This window comes from Eleutherodactylus coqui, unplaced genomic scaffold (assembly GCF_035609145.1).
Source record: "Eleutherodactylus coqui strain aEleCoq1 unplaced genomic scaffold, aEleCoq1.hap1 HAP1_SCAFFOLD_729, whole genome shotgun sequence".
NCBI lineage: Eukaryota > Metazoa > Chordata > Amphibia > Anura > Eleutherodactylidae > Eleutherodactylus > Eleutherodactylus coqui.
The window spans coordinates 12,784-35,850 of record NW_027102311.1 but is presented as its reverse complement, the minus strand read 5'-3'; the positions used below and the strand labels follow the sequence as shown (position 1 = coordinate 35,850).

At 48.2% G+C, this 23,067-nt stretch overlaps 9 non-coding genes across 9 annotated transcripts; all 9 read left to right on the top strand.

Moving 5' to 3' along the window:
• The first annotated feature begins 407 nt into the window (after positions 1-407).
• On the top strand, positions 408-598 carry LOC136601725 (U2 spliceosomal RNA). Its single transcript, XR_010789466.1, has one exon. It is a non-coding gene; the product is annotated as a U2 spliceosomal RNA (small nuclear RNA).
• Positions 599-3,215: 2,617 nt separating this feature from the next.
• On the top strand, positions 3,216-3,406 carry LOC136601724 (U2 spliceosomal RNA). The gene has a single exon (XR_010789465.1). It is a non-coding gene; the product is annotated as a U2 spliceosomal RNA (small nuclear RNA).
• A 2,615-nt stretch (positions 3,407-6,021) lies between these two features.
• Positions 6,022-6,212, top strand: LOC136601722 (U2 spliceosomal RNA). Its single transcript, XR_010789464.1, has one exon. It is a non-coding gene; the product is annotated as a U2 spliceosomal RNA (small nuclear RNA).
• A 2,619-nt stretch (positions 6,213-8,831) lies between these two features.
• On the top strand, positions 8,832-9,022 carry LOC136601721 (U2 spliceosomal RNA). The gene has a single exon (XR_010789463.1). It is a non-coding gene; the product is annotated as a U2 spliceosomal RNA (small nuclear RNA).
• Positions 9,023-11,641: 2,619 nt separating this feature from the next.
• On the top strand, positions 11,642-11,832 carry LOC136601720 (U2 spliceosomal RNA). The gene has a single exon (XR_010789462.1). It is a non-coding gene; the product is annotated as a U2 spliceosomal RNA (small nuclear RNA).
• Positions 11,833-14,451: 2,619 nt separating this feature from the next.
• Positions 14,452-14,642, top strand: LOC136601719 (U2 spliceosomal RNA). The gene has a single exon (XR_010789461.1). It is a non-coding gene; the product is annotated as a U2 spliceosomal RNA (small nuclear RNA).
• Positions 14,643-17,261: 2,619 nt separating this feature from the next.
• LOC136601718 (U2 spliceosomal RNA) lies at positions 17,262-17,452 on the top strand. The gene has a single exon (XR_010789460.1). It is a non-coding gene; the product is annotated as a U2 spliceosomal RNA (small nuclear RNA).
• A 2,618-nt stretch (positions 17,453-20,070) lies between these two features.
• Positions 20,071-20,261, top strand: LOC136601717 (U2 spliceosomal RNA). Its single transcript, XR_010789459.1, has one exon. It is a non-coding gene; the product is annotated as a U2 spliceosomal RNA (small nuclear RNA).
• Positions 20,262-22,876: 2,615 nt separating this feature from the next.
• LOC136601729 (U2 spliceosomal RNA) lies at positions 22,877-23,067 on the top strand. Its single transcript, XR_010789470.1, has one exon. It is a non-coding gene; the product is annotated as a U2 spliceosomal RNA (small nuclear RNA).

Genomic DNA, 23,067 nt, shown 5'->3' with positions numbered 1-23,067 from the left:
CCTTATTTTAGGTTAAAAGTTTCCATCCGTCCCCACTGGAAATGCGGCCGGCCGAAGAGATCCCTCCAACCGACCGACCGACGCACCTTCAGAGACAAACTAGTGCTTGCTTCTAGTGTCATCGCCGGCTTAACCATCCTTTGTAGGGAGCTGACGAGTCCTGCAGTAGCAGCAGCAGCAGGCTCTGCAAGCCTAGGATGCGTGAGCACGGTGCAAGAGGAAGGACTGAGGGTGTGAGGCTGGGCGCGGTTGAGAAGGCGTGGGGCGGGGCTATGGAAAGTTTTAATAGCTCTCCCAGCTGCCTGGGTGCATTGTGGGTGCGCCCAGAGTGCTGGCTGAGCGTGTTGCCTCAAGCCTTGGAAGTGGAGTTGGGCGGGCCGGGCTACAGGTGAAACCCATTTCGGGTTATCGCTTCTCGGCCTTTTGGCTAAGATCAAGTGTAGTATCTGTTCTTATCAGTTTAATATCTGATACGTCCCCTATCTGGGGACCATATATTAAATGGATTTTTAGAACAGGGAGCTGGAAAAAGAGCTTGCTCTGTCCACTCCACGCATTGACCTGGTATTGCAGTACCTCCAGGACCGGTGCACCCCCTTTCCTACAGCAGTTTCCAAAAGCAGAAAAACAAAACCGACGAGCAAGAGGTGCAGCGCAGCTGTGGCGGCGGCTGCTGCTACCACCCAAGCACTTTGATTGACACTCAGCCCGTCTGCTCGCAACATTGTATCCACTGAGCAGCTGCGTCTGCCAGAGTGTGCACAGCACAGGTACAACTGGAAGCAAAACACACACACACACACACACCAGTTCATATGGCAGCCGCACTCTATAGTTCGTACCTACCGCTGCGCTAATAGCCAAGTTGGAAACATCGGGCAGGCACAGCGTATCCTGGCAGCCTGCGTCTGTATGCTCCACGTATTCGGGTCATGGGTGTATGTGCAGGGGGCCCGGAGCCCTAGGGGGCCCATAAAGTCTCTCTTCCCCACATTGTAAACCAATGCTATCAATGACGCTTTATAGTTTGGGGGCCCAGTTCCAGACTTTGTACTGGGGCCCCGCAGCTTCAAGTTACACCTCCGGATCAGGATAATGCTAGGCCATTCCAACCAGCCTGTGTGTGTGACCTGCAGTCGCTGGTAGTCGAAAAGCGGCCGGCCCCGGATGCGCGCTTCAGAGTGGACAGACAGCAGCGGACCCCCAATCACACAGGCCCAAGGCTTGCTATGTAGCACGGAATACCTCATTGGACTGCAGCACTCCACGCGGGCTGAGATACACGCTCCACGTGGGATGGGCAGTATTCGTCCATGAAGATCCAGGCCAACGTTTAGAGATGGAGCAACACTCGGGGAGCAAAGAACTCCAACGAACGGACGCCTACTTTACAAGGATGTATTGCTTTATTCAATGCATGGACACAGAAACAGTTCAACCGCTCGATTACAGACCGCAGTCAATACAGTAAAGAAAGAAATGTGTCTGTTTAATGTAAACTTGCATGGAGCTCGTTTGTCAGCCACTGACTGAATGCTGCTGCTGCATGTCTAAAACGTGGTCTGACGTTACACGCACCACCAGGGATAAGGCCTTGCCTATAAGCATTCCCCAGCTGGCAAAAACCGAACCTCCCTGCCTATTCCTCACCATGGAAGAACGGAACCTACCTTTTTTTTAAAAAAAGAAAGCCACAGCAGCAGCCAACTCGATTTTGGTAGGCCGCTGTCTCCCCCTTGTGTGCTGCATAAAAAATGCACTCCACTAAAAATAGCAATGATCCACGAAATAGAGCGTATGGAGAGAATGAGGCTTCCAGATGAGCCGTCAGGCTATGATAAATTGTATCACACCTGGGCGATATGGATAGATGCCCGGAGCTCACCCCTATTTACCAAGTGGTTACAGACAGGGACATGTGAGTAACACGTTTAAACCACAATCGTAAAGAGAAACAACAATTCCGGAGCCCGCCCCCCCCCCCCTTTTTGTTTTATTTTTTCTTTCTCCCGTGTCATAGATACCTACCCCCCCCTTACCCTCCCCTCATTCCCCTGTTTGTAGACCTTATAAAATATCACAGACAAACATGATATAGTTCAACTCGAAATTGATTTATTAAGTTTCATTGTCAAAGTTAATTTTACATTGCTTTGAGATAAGGCAAAAGTTTCCCCCCCTCCATGAAACCAATAAAACCTATATTGAATAAAATAAAAATGATGCAGTTACCGGTAGTTCTGCAGCTTCTTGGTGGAAATAAAGACCATCTCCCGTCTCCCAGCTGCAGCAGAGACTGACTGAAATGGCTGCCAAGCCCGGTATTAATGCTTCTAAATTGATGACATCACAAAGGAGTGACATCGTCAGCCTTCCAAACACCTGGCTCAATTGCATACAGTATGTATGTATGTATGCATGTATGTGAGTGAGTCTATCTATCTATCTATCTATCTATCTATCTATCTATTATTAATTATGTAGAATATAGATATGGATTATTTCTAAATTACAGATTTTGTAGATATAGATTAAAGATAGATTTAAGATTGTGTGTGTGTGTGTGTGTGTGTGTGTGTGTGTGTGTGTGTGTGTGTGTGTGTGTGTATATATAATGTATATATGTAAAAAAAAATATAAAATCTGTAGTTATGTATGTATGTATGTATGGCGGGCGGGCAAAAAAGGCCTGCTGTATGTTTTTAAGTTCTTCGGATGACCATGCCGCTCTAATATTCTCCTTACTAGGGTCTACTAATGCTGGCCCAGGGGAAGGCAATAAAGCCCTATGGGGCCGAAGCCAATTTCCCTTATTTTAGGTTAAAAGTTTCCATCCGTCCCCACTGGAAATGCGGCCGGCCGAAGAGATCCCTCCAACCGACCGACCGACGCACCTTCAGAGACAAACTAGTGCTTGCTTCTAGTGTCATCGCCGGCTTAACCATCCTTTGTAGGGAGCTGACGAGTCCTGCAGTAGCAGCAGCAGCAGGCTCTGCAAGCCTAGGATGCGTGAGCACGGTGCAAGAGGAAGGACTGAGGGTGTGAGGCTGGGCGCGGTTGAGAAGGCGTGGGGCGGGGCTATGGAAAGTTTTAATAGCTCTCCCAGCTGCCTGGGTGCATTGTGGGTGCGCCCAGAGTGCTGGCTGAGCGTGTTGCCTCAAGCCTTGGAAGTGGAGTTGGGCGGGCCGGGCTACAGGTGAAACCCATTTCGGGTTATCGCTTCTCGGCCTTTTGGCTAAGATCAAGTGTAGTATCTGTTCTTATCAGTTTAATATCTGATACGTCCCCTATCTGGGGACCATATATTAAATGGATTTTTAGAACAGGGAGCTGGAAAAAGAGCTTGCTCTGTCCACTCCACGCATTGACCTGGTATTGCAGTACCTCCAGGACCGGTGCACCCCCTTTCCTACAGCAGTTTCCAAAAGCAGAAAAACAAAACCGACGAGCAAGAGGTGCAGCGCAGCTGTGGCGGCGGCTGCTGCTACCACCCAAGCACTTTGATTGACACTCAGCCCGTCTGCTCGCAACATTGTATCCACTGAGCAGCTGCGTCTGCCAGAGTGTGCACAGCACAGGTACAACTGGAAGCAAAACACACACACACACACACACCAGTTCATATGGCAGCCGCACTCTATAGTTCGTACCTACCGCTGCGCTAATAGCCAAGTTGGAAACATCGGGCAGGCACAGCGTATCCTGGCAGCCTGCGTCTGTATGCTCCACGTATTCGGGTCATGGGTGTATGTGCAGGGGGCCCGGAGCCCTAGGGGGCCCATAAAGTCTCTCTTCCCCACATTGTAAACCAATGCTATCAATGACGCTTTATAGTTTGGGGGCCCAGTTCCAGACTTTGTACTGGGGCCCCGCAGCTTCAAGTTACACCTCCGGATCAGGATAATGCTAGGCCATTCCAACCAGCCTGTGTGTGTGACCTGCAGTCGCTGGTAGTCGAAAAGCGGCCGGCCCCGGATGCGCGCTTCAGAGTGGACAGACAGCAGCGGACCCCCAATCACACAGGCCCAAGGCTTGCTATGTAGCACGGAATACCTCATTGGACTGCAGCACTCCACGCGGGCTGAGATACACGCTCCACGTGGGATGGGCAGTATTCGTCCATGAAGATCCAGGCCAACGTTTAGAGATGGAGCAACACTCGGGGAGCAAAGAACTCCAACGAACGGACGCCTACTTTACAAGGATGTATTGCTTTATTCAATGCATGGACACAGAAACAGTTCAACCGCTCGATTACAGACCGCAGTCAATACAGTAAAGAAAGAAATGTGTCTGTTTAATGTAAACTTGCATGGAGCTCGTTTGTCAGCCACTGACTGAATGCTGCTGCTGCATGTCTAAAACGTGGTCTGACGTTACACGCACCACCAGGGATAAGGCCTTGCCTATAAGCATTCCCCAGCTGGCAAAAACCGAACCTCCCTGCCTATTCCTCACCATGGAAGAACGGAACCTACCTTTTTTTTAAAAAAAGAAAGCCACAGCAGCAGCCAACTCGATTTTGGTAGGCCGCTGTCTCCCCCTTGTGTGCTGCATAAAAAATGCACTCCACTAAAAATAGCAATGATCCACGAAATAGAGCGTATGGAGAGAATGAGGCTTCCAGATGAGCCGTCAGGCTATGATAAATTGTATCACACCTGGGCGATATGGATAGATGCCCGGAGCTCACCCCTATTTACCAAGTGGTTACAGACAGGGACATGTGAGTAACACGTTTAAACCACAATCGTAAAGAGAAACAACAATTCCGGAGCCCGCCCCCCCCCCCTTTTTGTTTTATTTTTTCTTTCTCCCGTGTCATAGATACCTACCCCCCCCTTACCCTCCCCTCATTCCCCTGTTTGTAGACCTTATAAAATATCACAGACAAACATGATATAGTTCAACTCGAAATTGATTTATTAAGTTTCATTGTCAAAGTTAATTTTACATTGCTTTGAGATAAGGCAAAAGTTTCCCCCCCTCCATGAAACCAATAAAACCTATATTGAATAAAATAAAAATGATGCAGTTACCGGTAGTTCTGCAGCTTCTTGGTGGAAATAAAGACCATCTCCCGTCTCCCAGCTGCAGCAGAGACTGACTGAAATGGCTGCCAAGCCCGGTATTAATGCTTCTAAATTGATGACATCACAAAGGAGTGACATCGTCAGCCTTCCAAACACCTGGCTCAATTGCATACAGTATGTATGTATGTATGCATGTATGTGAGTGAGTCTATCTATCTATCTATCTATCTATCTATCTATCTTTATTAATTATGTAGAATATAGATATGGATTATTTCTAAATTACAGATTTTGTAGATATAGATTAAAGATAGATTTAAGATTGTGTGTGTGTGTGTGTGTGTGTGTGTGTGTGTGTGTGTGTGTGTGTGTGTGTGTGTATATATAATGTATATATGTAAAAAAAAATATAAAATCTGTAGTTATGTATGTATGTATGTATGGCGGGCGGGCAAAAAAGGCCTGCTGTATGTTTTTAAGTTCTTCGGATGACCATGCCGCTCTAATATTCTCCTTACTAGGGTCTACTAATGCTGGCCCAGGGGAAGGCAATAAAGCCCTATGGGGCCGAAGCCAATTTCCCTTATTTTAGGTTAAAAGTTTCCATCCGTCCCCACTGGAAATGCGGCCGGCCGAAGAGATCCCTCCAACCGACCGACCGACGCACCTTCAGAGACAAACTAGTGCTTGCTTCTAGTGTCATCGCCGGCTTAACCATCCTTTGTAGGGAGCTGACGAGTCCTGCAGTAGCAGCAGCAGCAGGCTCTGCAAGCCTAGGATGCGTGAGCACGGTGCAAGAGGAAGGACTGAGGGTGTGAGGCTGGGCGCGGTTGAGAAGGCGTGGGGCGGGGCTATGGAAAGTTTTAATAGCTCTCCCAGCTGCCTGGGTGCATTGTGGGTGCGCCCAGAGTGCTGGCTGAGCGTGTTGCCTCAAGCCTTGGAAGTGGAGTTGGGCGGGCCGGGCTACAGGTGAAACCCATTTCGGGTTATCGCTTCTCGGCCTTTTGGCTAAGATCAAGTGTAGTATCTGTTCTTATCAGTTTAATATCTGATACGTCCCCTATCTGGGGACCATATATTAAATGGATTTTTAGAACAGGGAGCTGGAAAAAGAGCTTGCTCTGTCCACTCCACGCATTGACCTGGTATTGCAGTACCTCCAGGACCGGTGCACCCCCTTTCCTACAGCAGTTTCCAAAAGCAGAAAAACAAAACCGACGAGCAAGAGGTGCAGCGCAGCTGTGGCGGCGGCTGCTGCTACCACCCAAGCACTTTGATTGACACTCAGCCCGTCTGCTCGCAACATTGTATCCACTGAGCAGCTGCGTCTGCCAGAGTGTGCACAGCACAGGTACAACTGGAAGCAAAACACACACACACACACACACCAGTTCATATGGCAGCCGCACTCTATAGTTCGTACCTACCGCTGCGCTAATAGCCAAGTTGGAAACATCGGGCAGGCACAGCGTATCCTGGCAGCCTGCGTCTGTATGCTCCACGTATTCGGGTCATGGGTGTATGTGCAGGGGGCCCGGAGCCCTAGGGGGCCCATAAAGTCTCTCTTCCCCACATTGTAAACCAATGCTATCAATGACGCTTTATAGTTTGGGGGCCCAGTTCCAGACTTTGTACTGGGGCCCCGCAGCTTCAAGTTACACCTCCGGATCAGGATAATGCTAGGCCATTCCAACCAGCCTGTGTGTGTGACCTGCAGTCGCTGGTAGTCGAAAAGCGGCCGGCCCCGGATGCGCGCTTCAGAGTGGACAGACAGCAGCGGACCCCCAATCACACAGGCCCAAGGCTTGCTATGTAGCACGGAATACCTCATTGGACTGCAGCACTCCACGCGGGCTGAGATACACGCTCCACGTGGGATGGGCAGTATTCGTCCATGAAGATCCAGGCCAACGTTTAGAGATGGAGCAACACTCGGGGAGCAAAGAACTCCAACGAACGGACGCCTACTTTACAAGGATGTATTGCTTTATTCAATGCATGGACACAGAAACAGTTCAACCGCTCGATTACAGACCGCAGTCAATACAGTAAAGAAAGAAATGTGTCTGTTTAATGTAAACTTGCATGGAGCTCGTTTGTCAGCCACTGACTGAATGCTGCTGCTGCATGTCTAAAACGTGGTCTGACGTTACACGCACCACCAGGGATAAGGCCTTGCCTATAAGCATTCCCCAGCTGGCAAAAACCGAACCTCCCTGCCTATTCCTCACCATGGAAGAACGGAACCTACCTTTTTTTTAAAAAAAGAAAGCCACAGCAGCAGCCAACTCGATTTTGGTAGGCCGCTGTCTCCCCCTTGTGTGCTGCATAAAAAATGCACTCCACTAAAAATAGCAATGATCCACGAAATAGAGCGTATGGAGAGAATGAGGCTTCCAGATGAGCCGTCAGGCTATGATAAATTGTATCACACCTGGGCGATATGGATAGATGCCCGGAGCTCACCCCTATTTACCAAGTGGTTACAGACAGGGACATGTGAGTAACACGTTTAAACCACAATCGTAAAGAGAAACAACAATTCCGGAGCCCGCCCCCCCCCCCTTTTTGTTTTATTTTTTCTTTCTCCCGTGTCATAGATACCTACCCCCCCCTTACCCTCCCCTCATTCCCCTGTTTGTAGACCTTATAAAATATCACAGACAAACATGATATAGTTCAACTCGAAATTGATTTATTAAGTTTCATTGTCAAAGTTAATTTTACATTGCTTTGAGATAAGGCAAAAGTTTCCCCCCCTCCATGAAACCAATAAAACCTATATTGAATAAAATAAAAATGATGCAGTTACCGGTAGTTCTGCAGCTTCTTGGTGGAAATAAAGACCATCTCCCGTCTCCCAGCTGCAGCAGAGACTGACTGAAATGGCTGCCAAGCCCGGTATTAATGCTTCTAAATTGATGACATCACAAAGGAGTGACATCGTCAGCCTTCCAAACACCTGGCTCAATTGCATACAGTATGTATGTATGTATGCATGTATGTGAGTGAGTCTATCTATCTATCTATCTATCTATCTATCTATCTATTATTAATTATGTAGAATATAGATATGGATTATTTCTAAATTACAGATTTTGTAGATATAGATTAAAGATAGATTTAAGATTGTGTGTGTGTGTGTGTGTGTGTGTGTGTGTGTGTGTGTGTGTGTGTGTGTGTGTGTGTATATATAATGTATATATGTAAAAAAAAATATAAAATCTGTAGTTATGTATGTATGTATGTATGGCGGGCGGGCAAAAAAGGCCTGCTGTATGTTTTTAAGTTCTTCGGATGACCATAGCCGCTCTAATATTCTCCTTACTAGGGTCTACTAATGCTGGCCCAGGGGAAGGCAATAAAGCCCTATGGGGCCGAAGCCAATTTCCCTTATTTTAGGTTAAAAGTTTCCATCCGTCCCCACTGGAAATGCGGCCGGCCGAAGAGATCCCTCCAACCGACCGACCGACGCACCTTCAGAGACAAACTAGTGCTTGCTTCTAGTGTCATCGCCGGCTTAACCATCCTTTGTAGGGAGCTGACGAGTCCTGCAGTAGCAGCAGCAGCAGGCTCTGCAAGCCTAGGATGCGTGAGCACGGTGCAAGAGGAAGGACTGAGGGTGTGAGGCTGGGCGCGGTTGAGAAGGCGTGGGGCGGGGCTATGGAAAGTTTTAATAGCTCTCCCAGCTGCCTGGGTGCATTGTGGGTGCGCCCAGAGTGCTGGCTGAGCGTGTTGCCTCAAGCCTTGGAAGTGGAGTTGGGCGGGCCGGGCTACAGGTGAAACCCATTTCGGGTTATCGCTTCTCGGCCTTTTGGCTAAGATCAAGTGTAGTATCTGTTCTTATCAGTTTAATATCTGATACGTCCCCTATCTGGGGACCATATATTAAATGGATTTTTAGAACAGGGAGCTGGAAAAAGAGCTTGCTCTGTCCACTCCACGCATTGACCTGGTATTGCAGTACCTCCAGGACCGGTGCACCCCCTTTCCTACAGCAGTTTCCAAAAGCAGAAAAACAAAACCGACGAGCAAGAGGTGCAGCGCAGCTGTGGCGGCGGCTGCTGCTACCACCCAAGCACTTTGATTGACACTCAGCCCGTCTGCTCGCAACATTGTATCCACTGAGCAGCTGCGTCTGCCAGAGTGTGCACAGCACAGGTACAACTGGAAGCAAAACACACACACACACACACACCAGTTCATATGGCAGCCGCACTCTATAGTTCGTACCTACCGCTGCGCTAATAGCCAAGTTGGAAACATCGGGCAGGCACAGCGTATCCTGGCAGCCTGCGTCTGTATGCTCCACGTATTCGGGTCATGGGTGTATGTGCAGGGGGCCCGGAGCCCTAGGGGGCCCATAAAGTCTCTCTTCCCCACATTGTAAACCAATGCTATCAATGACGCTTTATAGTTTGGGGGCCCAGTTCCAGACTTTGTACTGGGGCCCCGCAGCTTCAAGTTACACCTCCGGATCAGGATAATGCTAGGCCATTCCAACCAGCCTGTGTGTGTGACCTGCAGTCGCTGGTAGTCGAAAAGCGGCCGGCCCCGGATGCGCGCTTCAGAGTGGACAGACAGCAGCGGACCCCCAATCACACAGGCCCAAGGCTTGCTATGTAGCACGGAATACCTCATTGGACTGCAGCACTCCACGCGGGCTGAGATACACGCTCCACGTGGGATGGGCAGTATTCGTCCATGAAGATCCAGGCCAACGTTTAGAGATGGAGCAACACTCGGGGAGCAAAGAACTCCAACGAACGGACGCCTACTTTACAAGGATGTATTGCTTTATTCAATGCATGGACACAGAAACAGTTCAACCGCTCGATTACAGACCGCAGTCAATACAGTAAAGAAAGAAATGTGTCTGTTTAATGTAAACTTGCATGGAGCTCGTTTGTCAGCCACTGACTGAATGCTGCTGCTGCATGTCTAAAACGTGGTCTGACGTTACACGCACCACCAGGGATAAGGCCTTGCCTATAAGCATTCCCCAGCTGGCAAAAACCGAACCTCCCTGCCTATTCCTCACCATGGAAGAACGGAACCTACCTTTTTTTTAAAAAAAGAAAGCCACAGCAGCAGCCAACTCGATTTTGGTAGGCCGCTGTCTCCCCCTTGTGTGCTGCATAAAAAATGCACTCCACTAAAAATAGCAATGATCCACGAAATAGAGCGTATGGAGAGAATGAGGCTTCCAGATGAGCCGTCAGGCTATGATAAATTGTATCACACCTGGGCGATATGGATAGATGCCCGGAGCTCACCCCTATTTACCAAGTGGTTACAGACAGGGACATGTGAGTAACACGTTTAAACCACAATCGTAAAGAGAAACAACAATTCCGGAGCCCGCCCCCCCCCCCTTTTTGTTTTATTTTTTCTTTCTCCCGTGTCATAGATACCTACCCCCCCCTTACCCTCCCCTCATTCCCCTGTTTGTAGACCTTATAAAATATCACAGACAAACATGATATAGTTCAACTCGAAATTGATTTATTAAGTTTCATTGTCAAAGTTAATTTTACATTGCTTTGAGATAAGGCAAAAGTTTCCCCCCCTCCATGAAACCAATAAAACCTATATTGAATAAAATAAAAATGATGCAGTTACCGGTAGTTCTGCAGCTTCTTGGTGGAAATAAAGACCATCTCCCGTCTCCCAGCTGCAGCAGAGACTGACTGAAATGGCTGCCAAGCCCGGTATTAATGCTTCTAAATTGATGACATCACAAAGGAGTGACATCGTCAGCCTTCCAAACACCTGGCTCAATTGCATACAGTATGTATGTATGTATGCATGTATGTGAGTGAGTCTATCTATCTATCTATCTATCTATCTATCTATCTATCTTATTAATTATGTAGAATATAGATATGGATTATTTCTAAATTACAGATTTTGTAGATATAGATTAAAGATAGATTTAAGATTGTGTGTGTGTGTGTGTGTGTGTGTGTGTGTGTGTGTGTGTGTGTGTGTGTGTGTGTATATATAATGTATATATGTAAAAAAAAATATAAAATCTGTAGTTATGTATGTATGTATGTATGGCGGGCGGGCAAAAAAGGCCTGCTGTATGTTTTTAAGTTCTTCGGATGACCATGCCGCTCTAATATTCTCCTTACTAGGGTCTACTAATGCTGGCCCAGGGGAAGGCAATAAAGCCCTATGGGGCCGAAGCCAATTTCCCTTATTTTAGGTTAAAAGTTTCCATCCGTCCCCACTGGAAATGCGGCCGGACCGAAGAGATCCCTCCAACCGACCGACCGACGCACCTTCAGAGACAAACTAGTGCTTGCTTCTAGTGTCATCGCCGGCTTAACCATCCTTTGTAGGGAGCTGACGAGTCCTGCAGTAGCAGCAGCAGCAGGCTCTGCAAGCCTAGGATGCGTGAGCACGGTGCAAGAGGAAGGACTGAGGGTGTGAGGCTGGGCGCGGTTGAGAAGGCGTGGGGCGGGGCTATGGAAAGTTTTAATAGCTCTCCCAGCTGCCTGGGTGCATTGTGGGTGCGCCCAGAGTGCTGGCTGAGCGTGTTGCCTCAAGCCTTGGAAGTGGAGTTGGGCGGGCCGGGCTACAGGTGAAACCCATTTCGGGTTATCGCTTCTCGGCCTTTTGGCTAAGATCAAGTGTAGTATCTGTTCTTATCAGTTTAATATCTGATACGTCCCCTATCTGGGGACCATATATTAAATGGATTTTTAGAACAGGGAGCTGGAAAAAGAGCTTGCTCTGTCCACTCCACGCATTGACCTGGTATTGCAGTACCTCCAGGACCGGTGCACCCCCTTTCCTACAGCAGTTTCCAAAAGCAGAAAAACAAAACCGACGAGCAAGAGGTGCAGCGCAGCTGTGGCGGCGGCTGCTGCTACCACCCAAGCACTTTGATTGACACTCAGCCCGTCTGCTCGCAACATTGTATCCACTGAGCAGCTGCGTCTGCCAGAGTGTGCACAGCACAGGTACAACTGGAAGCAAAACACACACACACACACACACCAGTTCATATGGCAGCCGCACTCTATAGTTCGTACCTACCGCTGCGCTAATAGCCAAGTTGGAAACATCGGGCAGGCACAGCGTATCCTGGCAGCCTGCGTCTGTATGCTCCACGTATTCGGGTCATGGGTGTATGTGCAGGGGGCCCGGAGCCCTAGGGGGCCCATAAAGTCTCTCTTCCCCACATTGTAAACCAATGCTATCAATGACGCTTTATAGTTTGGGGGCCCAGTTCCAGACTTTGTACTGGGGCCCCGCAGCTTCAAGTTACACCTCCGGATCAGGATAATGCTAGGCCATTCCAACCAGCCTGTGTGTGTGACCTGCAGTCGCTGGTAGTCGAAAAGCGGCCGGCCCCGGATGCGCGCTTCAGAGTGGACAGACAGCAGCGGACCCCCAATCACACAGGCCCAAGGCTTGCTATGTAGCACGGAATACCTCATTGGACTGCAGCACTCCACGCGGGCTGAGATACACGCTCCACGTGGGATGGGCAGTATTCGTCCATGAAGATCCAGGCCAACGTTTAGAGATGGAGCAACACTCGGGGAGCAAAGAACTCCAACGAACGGACGCCTACTTTACAAGGATGTATTGCTTTATTCAATGCATGGACACAGAAACAGTTCAACCGCTCGATTACAGACCGCAGTCAATACAGTAAAGAAAGAAATGTGTCTGTTTAATGTAAACTTGCATGGAGCTCGTTTGTCAGCCACTGACTGAATGCTGCTGCTGCATGTCTAAAACGTGGTCTGACGTTACACGCACCACCAGGGATAAGGCCTTGCCTATAAGCATTCCCCAGCTGGCAAAAACCGAACCTCCCTGCCTATTCCTCACCATGGAAGAACGGAACCTACCTTTTTTTTAAAAAAAGAAAGCCACAGCAGCAGCCAACTCGATTTTGGTAGGCCGCTGTCTCCCCCTTGTGTGCTGCATAAAAAATGCACTCCACTAAAAATAGCAATGATCCACGAAATAGAGCGTATGGAGAGAATGAGGCTTCCAGATGAGCCGTCAGGCTATGATAAATTGTATCACACCTGGGCGATATGGATAGATGCCCGGAGCTCACCCCTATTTACCAAGTGGTTACAGACAGGGACATGTGAGTAACACGTTTAAACCACAATCGTAAAGAGAAACAACAATTCCGGAGCCCGCCCCCCCCCCCTTTTTGTTTTATTTTTTCTTTCTCCCGTGTCATAGATACCTACCCCCCCCTTACCCTCCCCTCATTCCCCTGTTTGTAGACCTTATAAAATATCACAGACAAACATGATATAGTTCAACTCGAAATTGATTTATTAAGTTTCATTGTCAAAGTTAATTTTACATTGCTTTGAGATAAGGCAAAAGTTTCCCCCCCTCCATGAAACCAATAAAACCTATATTGAATAAAATAAAAATGATGCAGTTACCGGTAGTTCTGCAGCTTCTTGGTGGAAATAAAGACCATCTCCCGTCTCCCAGCTGCAGCAGAGACTGACTGAAATGGCTGCCAAGCCCGGTATTAATGCTTCTAAATTGATGACATCACAAAGGAGTGACATCGTCAGCCTTCCAAACACCTGGCTCAATTGCATACAGTATGTATGTATGTATGCATGTATGTGAGTGAGTCTATCTATCTATCTATCTATCTATCTATCTATCTATCTTTATTAATTATGTAGAATATAGATATGGATTATTTCTAAATTACAGATTTTGTAGATATAGATTAAAGATAGATTTAAGATTGTGTGTGTGTGTGTGTGTGTGTGTGTGTGTGTGTGTGTGTGTGTGTGTGTGTGTGTATATATAATGTATATATGTAAAAAAAAATATAAAATCTGTAGTTATGTATGTATGTATGTATGGCGGGCGGGCAAAAAAGGCCTGCTGTATGTTTTTAAGTTCTTCGGATGACCATGCCGCTCTAATATTCTCCTTACTAGGGTCTACTAATGCTGGCCCAGGGGAAGGCAATAAAGCCCTATGGGGCCGAAGCCAATTTCCCTTATTTTAGGTTAAAAGTTTCCATCCGTCCCCACTGGAAATGCGGCCGGCCGAAGAGATCCCTCCAACCGACCGACCGACGCACCTTCAGAGACAAACTAGTGCTTGCTTCTAGTGTCATCGCCGGCTTAACCATCCTTTGTAGGGAGCTGACGAGTCCTGCAGTAGCAGCAGCAGCAGGCTCTGCAAGCCTAGGATGCGTGAGCACGGTGCAAGAGGAAGGACTGAGGGTGTGAGGCTGGGCGCGGTTGAGAAGGCGTGGGGCGGGGCTATGGAAAGTTTTAATAGCTCTCCCAGCTGCCTGGGTGCATTGTGGGTGCGCCCAGAGTGCTGGCTGAGCGTGTTGCCTCAAGCCTTGGAAGTGGAGTTGGGCGGGCCGGGCTACAGGTGAAACCCATTTCGGGTTATCGCTTCTCGGCCTTTTGGCTAAGATCAAGTGTAGTATCTGTTCTTATCAGTTTAATATCTGATACGTCCCCTATCTGGGGACCATATATTAAATGGATTTTTAGAACAGGGAGCTGGAAAAAGAGCTTGCTCTGTCCACTCCACGCATTGACCTGGTATTGCAGTACCTCCAGGACCGGTGCACCCCCTTTCCTACAGCAGTTTCCAAAAGCAGAAAAACAAAACCGACGAGCAAGAGGTGCAGCGCAGCTGTGGCGGCGGCTGCTGCTACCACCCAAGCACTTTGATTGACACTCAGCCCGTCTGCTCGCAACATTGTATCCACTGAGCAGCTGCGTCTGCCAGAGTGTGCACAGCACAGGTACAACTGGAAGCAAAACACACACACACACACACACCAGTTCATATGGCAGCCGCACTCTATAGTTCGTACCTACCGCTGCGCTAATAGCCAAGTTGGAAACATCGGGCAGGCACAGCGTATCCTGGCAGCCTGCGTCTGTATGCTCCACGTATTCGGGTCATGGGTGTATGTGCAGGGGGCCCGGAGCCCTAGGGGGCCCATAAAGTCTCTCTTCCCCACATTGTAAACCAATGCTATCAATGACGCTTTATAGTTTGGGGGCCCAGTTCCAGACTTTGTACTGGGGCCCCGCAGCTTCAAGTTACACCTCCGGATCAGGATAATGCTAGGCCATTCCAACCAGCCTGTGTGTGTGACCTGCAGTCGCTGGTAGTCGAAAAGCGGCCGGCCCCGGATGCGCGCTTCAGAGTGGACAGACAGCAGCGGACCCCCAATCACACAGGCCCAAGGCTTGCTATGTAGCACGGAATACCTCATTGGACTGCAGCACTCCACGCGGGCTGAGATACACGCTCCACGTGGGATGGGCAGTATTCGTCCATGAAGATCCAGGCCAACGTTTAGAGATGGAGCAACACTCGGGGAGCAAAGAACTCCAACGAACGGACGCCTACTTTACAAGGATGTATTGCTTTATTCAATGCATGGACACAGAAACAGTTCAACCGCTCGATTACAGACCGCAGTCAATACAGTAAAGAAAGAAATGTGTCTGTTTAATGTAAACTTGCATGGAGCTCGTTTGTCAGCCACTGACTGAATGCTGCTGCTGCATGTCTAAAACGTGGTCTGACGTTACACGCACCACCAGGGATAAGGCCTTGCCTATAAGCATTCCCCAGCTGGCAAAAACCGAACCTCCCTGCCTATTCCTCACCATGGAAGAACGGAACCTACCTTTTTTTTAAAAAAAGAAAGCCACAGCAGCAGCCAACTCGATTTTGGTAGGCCGCTGTCTCCCCCTTGTGTGCTGCATAAAAAATGCACTCCACTAAAAATAGCAATGATCCACGAAATAGAGCGTATGGAGAGAATGAGGCTTCCAGATGAGCCGTCAGGCTATGATAAATTGTATCACACCTGGGCGATATGGATAGATGCCCGGAGCTCACCCCTATTTACCAAGTGGTTACAGACAGGGACATGTGAGTAACACGTTTAAACCACAATCGTAAAGAGAAACAACAATTCCGGAGCCCGCCCCCCCCCCCCTTTTTGTTTTATTTTTTCTTTCTCCCGTGTCATAGATACCTACCCCCCCCTTACCCTCCCCTCATTCCCCTGTTTGTAGACCTTATAAAATATCACAGACAAACATGATATAGTTCAACTCGAAATTGATTTATTAAGTTTCATTGTCAAAGTTAATTTTACATTGCTTTGAGATAAGGCAAAAGTTTCCCCCCCTCCATGAAACCAATAAAACCTATATTGAATAAAATAAAAATGATGCAGTTACCGGTAGTTCTGCAGCTTCTTGGTGGAAATAAAGACCATCTCCCGTCTCCCAGCTGCAGCAGAGACTGACTGAAATGGCTGCCAAGCCCGGTATTAATGCTTCTAAATTGATGACATCACAAAGGAGTGACATCGTCAGCCTTCCAAACACCTGGCTCAATTGCATACAGTATGTATGTATGTATGCATGTATGTGAGTGAGTCTATCTATCTATCTATCTATCTATCTATCTATCTTTATTAATTATGTAGAATATAGATATGGATTATTTCTAAATTACAGATTTTGTAGATATAGATTAAAGATAGATTTAAGATTGTGTGTGTGTGTGTGTGTGTGTGTGTGTGTGTGTGTGTGTGTGTGTGTGTGTGTATATATAATGTATATATGTAAAAAAAAATATAAAATCTGTAGTTATGTATGTATGTATGTATGGCGGGCGGGCAAAAAAGGCCTGCTGTATGTTTTTAAGTTCTTCGGATGACCATGCCGCTCTAATATTCTCCTTACTAGGGTCTACTAATGCTGGCCCAGGGGAAGGCAATAAAGCCCTATGGGGCCGAAGCCAATTTCCCTTATTTTAGGTTAAAAGTTTCCATCCGTCCCCACTGGAAATGCGGCCGGCCGAAGAGATCCCTCCAATCCAACCGACCGACCGACGCACCTTCAGAGACAAACTAGTGCTTGCTTCTAGTGTCATCGCCGGCTTAACCATCCTTTGTAGGGAGCTGACGAGTCCTGCAGTAGCAGCAGCAGCAGGCTCTGCAAGCCTAGGATGCGTGAGCACGGTGCAAGAGGAAGGACTGAGGGTGTGAGGCTGGGCGCGGTTGAGAAGGCGTGGGGCGGGGCTATGGAAAGTTTTAATAGCTCTCCCAGCTGCCTGGGTGCATTGTGGGTGCGCCCAGAGTGCTGGCTGAGCGTGTTGCCTCAAGCCTTGGAAGTGGAGTTGGGCGGGCCGGGCTACAGGTGAAACCCATTTCGGGTTATCGCTTCTCGGCCTTTTGGCTAAGATCAAGTGTAGTATCTGTTCTTATCAGTTTAATATCTGATACGTCCCCTATCTGGGGACCATATATTAAATGGATTTTTAGAACAGGGAGCTGGAAAAAGAGCTTGCTCTGTCCACTCCACGCATTGACCTGGTATTGCAGTACCTCCAGGACCGGTGCACCCCCTTTCCTACAGCAGTTTCCAAAAGCAGAAAAACAAAACCGACGAGCAAGAGGTGCAGCGCAGCTGTGGCGGCGGCTGCTGCTACCACCCAAGCACTTTGATTGACACTCAGCCCGTCTGCTCGCAACATTGTATCCACTGAGCAGCTGCGTCTGCCAGAGTGTGCACAGCACAGGTACAACTGGAAGCAAAACACACACACACACACACACCAGTTCATATGGCAGCCGCACTCTATAGTTCGTACCTACCGCTGCGCTAATAGCCAAGTTGGAAACATCGGGCAGGCACAGCGTATCCTGGCAGCCTGCGTCTGTATGCTCCACGTATTCGGGTCATGGGTGTATGTGCAGGGGGCCCGGAGCCCTAGGGGGCCCATAAAGTCTCTCTTCCCCACATTGTAAACCAATGCTATCAATGACGCTTTATAGTTTGGGGGCCCAGTTCCAGACTTTGTACTGGGGCCCCGCAGCTTCAAGTTACACCTCCGGATCAGGATAATGCTAGGCCATTCCAACCAGCCTGTGTGTGTGACCTGCAGTCGCTGGTAGTCGAAAAGCGGCCGGCCCCGGATGCGCGCTTCAGAGTGGACAGACAGCAGCGGACCCCCAATCACACAGGCCCAAGGCTTGCTATGTAGCACGGAATACCTCATTGGACTGCAGCACTCCACGCGGGCTGAGATACACGCTCCACGTGGGATGGGCAGTATTCGTCCATGAAGATCCAGGCCAACGTTTAGAGATGGAGCAACACTCGGGGAGCAAAGAACTCCAACGAACGGACGCCTACTTTACAAGGATGTATTGCTTTATTCAATGCATGGACACAGAAACAGTTCAACCGCTCGATTACAGACCGCAGTCAATACAGTAAAGAAAGAAATGTGTCTGTTTAATGTAAACTTGCATGGAGCTCGTTTGTCAGCCACTGACTGAATGCTGCTGCTGCATGTCTAAAACGTGGTCTGACGTTACACGCACCACCAGGGATAAGGCCTTGCCTATAAGCATTCCCCAGCTGGCAAAAACCGAACCTCCCTGCCTATTCCTCACCATGGAAGAACGGAACCTACCTTTTTTTTAAAAAAAGAAAGCCACAGCAGCAGCCAACTCGATTTTGGTAGGCCGCTGTCTCCCCCTTGTGTGCTGCATAAAAAATGCACTCCACTAAAAATAGCAATGATCCACGAAATAGAGCGTATGGAGAGAATGAGGCTTCCAGATGAGCCGTCAGGCTATGATAAATTGTATCACACCTGGGCGATATGGATAGATGCCCGGAGCTCACCCCTATTTACCAAGTGGTTACAGACAGGGACATGTGAGTAACACGTTTAAACCACAATCGTAAAGAGAAACAACAATTCCGGAGCCCGCCCCCCCCCCCTTTTTGTTTTATTTTTTCTTTCTCCCGTGTCATAGATACCTACCCCCCCCTTACCCTCCCCTCATTCCCCTGTTTGTAGACCTTATAAAATATCACAGACAAACATGATATAGTTCAACTCGAAATTGATTTATTAAGTTTCATTGTCAAAGTTAATTTTACATTGCTTTGAGATAAGGCAAAAGTTTCCCCCCCTCCATGAAACCAATAAAACCTATATTGAATAAAATAAAAATGATGCAGTTACCGGTAGTTCTGCAGCTTCTTGGTGGAAATAAAGACCATCTCCCGTCTCCCAGCTGCAGCAGAGACTGACTGAAATGGCTGCCAAGCCCGGTATTAATGCTTCTAAATTGATGACATCACAAAGGAGTGACATCGTCAGCCTTCCAAACACCTGGCTCAATTGCATACAGTATGTATGTATGTATGCATGTATGTGAGTGAGTCTATCTATCTATCTATCTATCTATTATCTATCTATCTATCTTTATTAATTATGTAGAATATAGATATGGATTATTTCTAAATTACAGATTTTGTAGATATAGATTAAAGATAGATTTAAGATTGTGTGTGTGTGTGTGTGTGTGTGTGTGTGTGTGTGTGTGTGTGTGTGTGTGTATATATAATGTATATATGTAAAAAAAAATATAAAATCTGTAGTTATGTATGTATGTATGTATGGCGGGCGGGCAAAAAAGGCCTGCTGTATGTTTTTAAGTTCTTCGGATGACCATGCCGCTCTAATATTCTCCTTACTAGGGTCTACTAATGCTGGCCCAGGGGAAGGCAATAAAGCCCTATGGGGCCGAAGCCAATTTCCCTTATTTTAGGTTAAAAGTTTCCATCCGTCCCCACTGGAAATGCGGCCGGCCGAAGAGATCCCTCCAACCGACCGACCGACGCACCTTCAGAGACAAACTAGTGCTTGCTTCTAGTGTCATCGCCGGCTTAACCATCCTTTGTAGGGAGCTGACGAGTCCTGCAGTAGCAGCAGCAGCAGGCTCTGCAAGCCTAGGATGCGTGAGCACGGTGCAAGAGGAAGGACTGAGGGTGTGAGGCTGGGCGCGGTTGAGAAGGCGTGGGGCGGGGCTATGGAAAGTTTTAATAGCTCTCCCAGCTGCCTGGGTGCATTGTGGGTGCGCCCAGAGTGCTGGCTGAGCGTGTTGCCTCAAGCCTTGGAAGTGGAGTTGGGCGGGCCGGGCTACAGGTGAAACCCATTTCGGGTTATCGCTTCTCGGCCTTTTGGCTAAGATCAAGTGTAGTATCTGTTCTTATCAGTTTAATATCTGATACGTCCCCTATCTGGGGACCATATATTAAATGGATTTTTAGAACAGGGAGCTGGAAAAAGAGCTTGCTCTGTCCACTCCACGCATTGACCTGGTATTGCAGTACCTCCAGGACCGGTGCACCCCCTTTCCTACAGCAGTTTCCAAAAGCAGAAAAACAAAACCGACGAGCAAGAGGTGCAGCGCAGCTGTGGCGGCGGCTGCTGCTACCACCCAAGCACTTTGATTGACACTCAGCCCGTCTGCTCGCAACATTGTATCCACTGAGCAGCTGCGTCTGCCAGAGTGTGCACAGCACAGGTACAACTGGAAGCAAAACACACACACACACACACACCAGTTCATATGGCAGCCGCACTCTATAGTTCGTACCTACCGCTGCGCTAATAGCCAAGTTGGAAACATCGGGCAGGCACAGCGTATCCTGGCAGCCTGCGTCTGTATGCTCCACGTATTCGGGTCATGGGTGTATGTGCAGGGGGCCCGGAGCCCTAGGGGGCCCATAAAGTCTCTCTTCCCCACATTGTAAACCAATGCTATCAATGACGCTTTATAGTTTGGGGGCCCAGTTCCAGACTTTGTACTGGGGCCCCGCAGCTTCAAGTTACACCTCCGGATCAGGATAATGCTAGGCCATTCCAACCAGCCTGTGTGTGTGACCTGCAGTCGCTGGTAGTCGAAAAGCGGCCGGCCCCGGATGCGCGCTTCAGAGTGGACAGACAGCAGCGGACCCCCAATCACACAGGCCCAAGGCTTGCTATGTAGCACGGAATACCTCATTGGACTGCAGCACTCCACGCGGGCTGAGATACACGCTCCACGTGGGATGGGCAGTATTCGTCCATGAAGATCCAGGCCAACGTTTAGAGATGGAGCAACACTCGGGGAGCAAAGAACTCCAACGAACGGACGCCTACTTTACAAGGATGTATTGCTTTATTCAATGCATGGACACAGAAACAGTTCAACCGCTCGATTACAGACCGCAGTCAATACAGTAAAGAAAGAAATGTGTCTGTTTAATGTAAACTTGCATGGAGCTCGTTTCAGCCACTGACTGAATGCTGCTGCTGCATGTCTAAAACGTGGTCTGACGTTACACGCACCACCAGGGATAAGGCCTTGCCTATAAGCATTCCCCAGCTGGCAAAAACCGAACCTCCCTGCCTATTCCTCACCATGGAAGAACGGAACCTACCTTTTTTTTAAAAAAAGAAAGCCACAGCAGCAGCCAACTCGATTTTGGTAGGCCGCTGTCTCCCCCTTGTGTGCTGCATAAAAAATGCACTCCACTAAAAATAGCAATGATCCACGAAATAGAGCGTATGGAGAGAATGAGGCTTCCAGATGAGCCGTCAGGCTATGATAAATTGTATCACACCTGGGCGATATGGATAGATGCCCGGAGCTCACCCCTATTTACCAAGTGGTTACAGACAGGGACATGTGAGTAACACGTTTAAACCACAATCGTAAAGAGAAACAACAATTCCGGAGCCCGCCCCCCCCCCCTTTTTGTTTTATTTTTTCTTTCTCCCGTGTCATAGATACCTACCCCCCCCTTACCCTCCCCTCATTCCCCTGTTTGTAGACCTTATAAAATATCACAGACAAACATGATATAGTTCAACTCGAAATTGATTTATTAAGTTTCATTGTCAAAGTTAATTTTACATTGCTTTGAGATAAGGCAAAAGTTTCCCCCCCTCCATGAAACCAATAAAACCTATATTGAATAAAATAAAAATGATGCAGTTACCGGTAGTTCTGCAGCTTCTTGGTGGAAATAAAGACCATCTCCCGTCTCCCAGCTGCAGCAGAGACTGACTGAAATGGCTGCCAAGCCCGGTATTAATGCTTCTAAATTGATGACATCACAAAGGAGTGACATCGTCAGCCTTCCAAACACCTGGCTCAATTGCATACAGTATGTATGTATGTATGCATGTATGTGAGTGAGTCTATCTATCTATCTATCTATCTATCTATCTATCTATCTTTATTAATTATGTAGAATATAGATATGGATTATTTCTAAATTACAGATTTTGTAGATATAGATTAAAGATAGATTTAAGATTGTGTGTGTGTGTGTGTGTGTGTGTGTGTGTGTGTGTGTGTGTGTGTGTGTGTGTATATATAATGTATATATGTAAAAAAAAATATAAAATCTGTAGTTATGTATGTATGTATGTATGGCGGGCGGGCAAAAAAGGCCTGCTGTATGTTTTTAAGTTCTTCGGATGACCATGCCGCTCTAATATTCTCCTTACTAGGGTCTACTAATGCTGGCCCAGGGGAAGGCAATAAAGCCCTATGGGGCCGAAGCCAATTTCCCTTATTTTAGGTTAAAAGTTTCCATCCGTCCCCACTGGAAATGCGGCCGGCCGAAGAGATCCCTCCAACCGACCGACCGACGCACCTTCAGAGACAAACTAGTGCTTGCTTCTAGTGTCATCGCCGGCTTAACCATCCTTTGTAGGGAGCTGACGAGTCCTGCAGTAGCAGCAGCAGCAGGCTCTGCAAGCCTAGGATGCGTGAGCACGGTGCAAGAGGAAGGACTGAGGGTGTGAGGCTGGGCGCGGTTGAGAAGGCGTGGGGCGGGGCTATGGAAAGTTTTAATAGCTCTCCCAGCTGCCTGGGTGCATTGTGGGTGCGCCCAGAGTGCTGGCTGAGCGTGTTGCCTCAAGCCTTGGAAGTGGAGTTGGGCGGGCCGGGCTACAGGTGAAACCCATTTCGGGTTATCGCTTCTCGGCCTTTTGGCTAAGATCAAGTGTAGTATCTGTTCTTATCAGTTTAATATCTGATACGTCCCCTATCTGGGGACCATATATTAAATGGATTTTTAGAACAGGGAGCTGGAAAAAGAGCTTGCTCTGTCCACTCCACGCATTGACCTGGTATTGCAGTACCTCCAGGACCGGTGCACCCCCT